Source organism: Schistocerca serialis, unplaced genomic scaffold (genome assembly GCF_023864345.2).
Source record: "Schistocerca serialis cubense isolate TAMUIC-IGC-003099 unplaced genomic scaffold, iqSchSeri2.2 HiC_scaffold_155, whole genome shotgun sequence".
NCBI lineage: Eukaryota > Metazoa > Arthropoda > Insecta > Orthoptera > Acrididae > Schistocerca > Schistocerca serialis.
Window position 1 is genome coordinate 67,501 of NW_026047714.1, and position 5,000 is coordinate 72,500.

Sequence of the window (5,000 nt, forward strand, 5' to 3'; positions counted from 1 at the left end):
AGACATTGAAGCCCCTCTGCGCGAGTCCACGGGCGACATAACGCACTACAGCGTCATGGCGCTTGACCCGGGACCCGTGCGTCCTAAAGCAAGCCTGAAGTACGTGGTTGGCGGTCTCCACGGCCTGGCACCCCGCGCGGCATCTGGTGTCCGCCTCCCGCCCGCGACTGCGCCGTGCCTTCGTAGGGAAGGCGTTGATGCGGGCGCGGAGGGCGTCGATGTATTCACGCCCAGATAGCAGGCGACTGGTGTCGGCGACCCACTGATGTTGGCCACTGACGGCGGCAGAAGATGACAGCGCCGCACCGTCAATGGCGATGTGTAGGCGCGCCGCCCACATTTCCCCAACCTGCGTTGACGATTTGAGGAGGTGGCCCTCCCACATTAGGTGGCGCTCCAGCACCTCGATCTCACGCTGCACCTCATCCATGCCTGCACCGTCGCAGGCTGGCCCTATCTTCTTCAGCGCCAGGAGACGGGACCGACGGAGGGTCGGACCCATCCATCGGCAAGATGGAATGCCGAGGCCCCCCTGGGCAACAGGAGCGTGGAAGTATCCCAGGGGGGTGTCCGCCGGAAGGCGGAACCATCTCCTGACGGCGGCCCGGATGGTGACGTCGGCCGACTTCAATGCACCCACCCGGGTGCGGCTGAGGGCCAGCCCGTGGTACAGGCCAGGGAGAAGTACGTTGGTGAGAGCGTGGAGGCGCTGTTGCGGCTTCAGCGGAGCTCGGGAGATGACGTCAAGCTGCTCCACCAGGTGGCGACGTGGATTGAAGACACAGCGACCCGCCGTGGAAAATTGCAGCCCCAGGTACCGGAAGGTTTCACCCACACGCAGGGCAGGCATGGTGGTATTGCCTGCTGTGAAGGTGACATTGCTGTCCACCTTCACCTTCTTCTCGCGCCCTGACGCGACTAAGGCGAGGGTGAAACACTTCCGGGCGTTGATCTGCAGCCCCAGGTGGGCGAGGGCTGCGGTAGCTGCGTCGATGAGGGACTGCAAGCCCCTCGGGGTCGCTGCAAACAGCAAGACGTCATCTGCAAAGGCCGCAGCGTTGACTCTGCGACCGAGGATCCGAGCTCCGATGTGGGAGGGCAGTTGGCCTAAAACGTAGTCCACCGCAAAGTTGAACAGGAGGGGGGAGAGGGGATCGCCCTGGCGAACGCCCCGTGCTGGCTGCACAGACACGCCCACGCCGGCGCCGTCCGCTATCACTGTCGTGCTGCCCTCGTAGCACCGCTCGACATACTCGACAAAACAATCCGGCAGGCCATGCGCCTTCAGCACGGGGCGAAGGGCAGCATGATCTACCGAATCGAATGCCTTAGATACGTCGATTGATGCCACAAAGACAGAGCGGCAGGAGCGAACTGCGTCGGTGAGAGCAGTGTCCAAGATGAAGGTATTTTCCAACATCCCATCCCGAGGGATGAATGCCCGCTGACGTTCGTCCACAGCACATGCGCGCATCAGGCGTGACGCGAGAACCTTGTGAAAGGTCCGCGCCAACACCGAGCAGACCGTAATGGGGCGAAAGTCAGCGGGGGATGTTGGTGCAGCCGTCTTCGGGAGAAGGGACGTTCGCGCGCGAAGCAGGCGTTCCGGAAGGGCGCGGGCCAGAAGGAAGAGATTCATCACTTTCACCAGGACTTCGTGCGGCAGGCGCCGCAACTCCGCTGGGGTAAGGCCGTCCGGCCCGGCTGCTGATCCCCTGGGCGGCAACGCGGCGGCGACCTCCTCATGTGTGACCGGCCCCCATAGGCACTCGGGAGCGACAGGCTCCGAGTGCGGGAGGAGGCGGTCACGAATGAAGCCCGCGGTGGAGATGGGCTTCTTGGTGAAGAGGTCCGCCCAGAAGTCCAGCAGACCAGGGATGGCAGGTGGCGGCTGGAGCAGGGTGCCATCCAAGAGGCCGCGCACGCAACGTGCACGCGACCGTCGGAAGGCATCCTGCGTTCTCGCGTACTCCCAGCGGCGCCGCTTGCGCTTCTGCGTCGGCGGCGCGGCAGGCGGCCGCTTCGATGGTTGGCGCGGCCGCTGTGTCCTGGTGATCGATCTCTCCCCTCTGGACCCGACCGACGCAAGGGCATCCGGGAGCATGCCCAGGATGACATCGGGCGGCGTGCCCCGCCCCAGACCTATGACACGATCCAGGGCAGAGAAACGCTGGGCGGAAGCGGGTAGCCCCGCCAGATGCTCCCAGATGGCGGCGTCAGTCGGCCCCTCCGGCGGCGGCCCGGTGGTGTCGGCCGCGAAGTCCTCGGCTGCGTCGACGGGCGGCGCAGCGGCCTCGCCCGCGTCAGGCAGCGGGCCCGCTGCTCCCCGGCGGGACGCCGGCTCTTCCCCCCGACCGATCTCAAGCGCCTCCATGAATTGGCGGACAAGCTGCTTGTGGGCAGCTTGCCGCCGTCGGCACTTGATTGCCTCAAGCGTTCGGTCGGGGAACATCCTGATGAGCTCTTGATTTACAAAGAAGAACCGGGCGTCCCTCTCGAGGAACAGTTCGGCCTCCGCCTTGGCGAGCGACAGGACTTCTTCCTCCGTCCACCTCGCGCGATGCCTCTCCGTGACGATCTCCGCGTTGGCGGCCGCAAGGTGTTGGCGGCGGCGATGGACCCCGAGACCGTTCTTGGTGGTGAAGCTGCGGTGGCACTCACTACAGGCGTATACAGCTGCAAAAGTTACAAGATTTTCGGCACGGCCGGTTGGCCGGCTAGGTGCTGGGGGAGTTGGGGTGGCACCTTCAGCGGAAGGGCCACCACTTTTTCTCTGAATACTGCCCCCAACTAAAAAAAAAAGGGATAGTGCGAGGGAGGGCTGGTAACCCCCCCAAGCCCCTGGTGCGGTCTTCCACTCTGCGAAAATCAGCGGGCCCACGAGAAGGGGAGAAGACCGCAGGAGAGGAGAGGCTAAGAGGGCTAGGCCCATGTATTGCGCATCACTCTCCCTGTAACCATAACCCAAGGAAGGCACCTCGCAGCAGCAGCACGACAACATCAAGACCGCACTTCGAAAAGCCAAGTCCGGATGCAGCCACACCGCCGCCACTTGGCCACCTTAAGAGAGTCATAGTTACTCCCGCCGTTTACCCGCGCTTGCTTGAATTTCTTCACGTTGACATTCAGAGCACTGGGCAGAAATCACATTGCGTCAACACCCGCTAGGGCCATCGCAATGCTTTGTTTTAATTAGACAGTCGGATTCCCCCAGTCCGTGCCAGTTCTGAGTTGATCGTTGAATGGCGGCCGAAGAGAATCCGCGCACCCGCGCGCCCCCGGAGGAGCACGCTAAGGCGGACGCGGCCTCGCAGCAAGGAAGATCCGTGGGAGGCCAAGGCACGGGACCGAGCTCGGATCCTGCACGCAGGTTGAAGCACCGGGGCGCGAACGCCGCGCAGGCGCGCGCATCCTGCACCGCCGGCCAGCACGAGGCCGACCAACGGCGAGAGCAGACCACGCCCGCGCTAAACGCCCGCACTTACCGGCACCCCTACGGCACTCACCTCGCCCAGGCCCGGCACGTTAGCGCTGACCCACTTCCCGACCAAGCCCGACACGCCCCGATCCTCAGAGCCAATCCTTATCCCGAAGTTACGGATCCAATTTGCCGACTTCCCTTACCTACATTATTCTATCGACTAGAGGCTCTTCACCTTGGAGACCTGCTGCGGATATGGGTACGAACCGGCGCGACACCTCCACGTGGCCCTCTCCCGGATTTTCAAGGTCCGAGGGGAAGATCGGGACACCGCCGCAACTGCGGTGCTCTTCGCGTTCCAAACCCTATCTCCCTGCTAGAGGATTCCAGGGAACTCGAACGCTCATGCAGAAAAGAAAACTCTTCCCCGATCTCCCGACGGCGTCTCCGGGTCCTTTTGGGTTACCCCGACGAGCATCTCTAAAAGAGGGGCCCGACTTGTATCGGTTCCGCTGCCGGGTTCCGGAATAGGAACCGGATTCCCTTTCGCCCAACGGGGGCCAGCACAAAGCGCATCATGCTATGACGGCCCCCATCAACATCGGATTTCTCCTAGGGCTTAGGATCGACTGACTCGTGTGCAACGGCTGTTCACACGAAACCCTTCTCCGCGTCAGCCCTCCAGGGCCTCGCTGGAGTATTTGCTACTACCACCAAGATCTGCACCGACGGCGGCTCCAGGCAGGCTCACGCCCAGACCCTTCTGCGCCCACCGCCGCGACCCTCCTACTCGTCAGGGCTTCGCGGCCGGCCGCAAGGACCGGCCATGACTGCCAGACTGACGGCCGAGTATAGGCACGACGCTTCAGCGCCATCCATTTTCAGGGCTAGTTGCTTCGGCAGGTGAGTTGTTACACACTCCTTAGCGGATTCCGACTTCCATGGCCACCGTCCTGCTGTCTTAAGCAACCAACGCCTTTCATGGTTTCCCATGAGCGTCGATTCGGGCGCCTTAACTCGGCGTTTGGTTCATCCCACAGCGCCAGTTCTGCTTACCAAAAGTGGCCCACTTGGCACTCCGATCCGAGTCGTTTGCTCGCGGCTTCAGCATATCAAGCAAGCCGGAGATCTCACCCATTTAAAGTTTGAGAATAGGTTGAGGTCGTTTCGGCCCCAAGGCCTCTAATCATTCGCTTTACCGGATGAGACTCGTACGAGCACCAGCTATCCTGAGGGAAACTTCGGAGGGAACCAGCTACTAGATGGTTCGATTAGTCTTTCGCCCCTATACCCAGCTCCGACGATCGATTTGCACGTCAGAATCGCTACGGACCTCCATCAGGGTTTCCCCTGACTTCGTCCTGGCCAGGCATAGTTCACCATCTTTCGGGTCCCAACGTGTACGCTCTAGGTGCGCCTCACCTCGCAATGAGGACGAGACGCCCCGGGAGTGCGGAGGCCGCCGCCCCGTGAAGGGCGGGGAAGCCCCATCCTCCCTCGGCCCGCGCAAGGCGAGACCTTCACTTTCATTACGCCTTTAGGTTTCGTACAGCCCAATGACTCGCGCACATGTTAGACT

At 62.4% G+C, this 5,000-nt stretch overlaps 1 pseudogene; it reads right to left on the minus strand.

Annotated features, from left to right (window-relative positions):
* The window catches only part of LOC126443532 (large subunit ribosomal RNA), a 7,957-nt pseudogene that overhangs the window by 2,013 nt on the left and 944 nt on the right, over positions 1–5,000 (minus strand).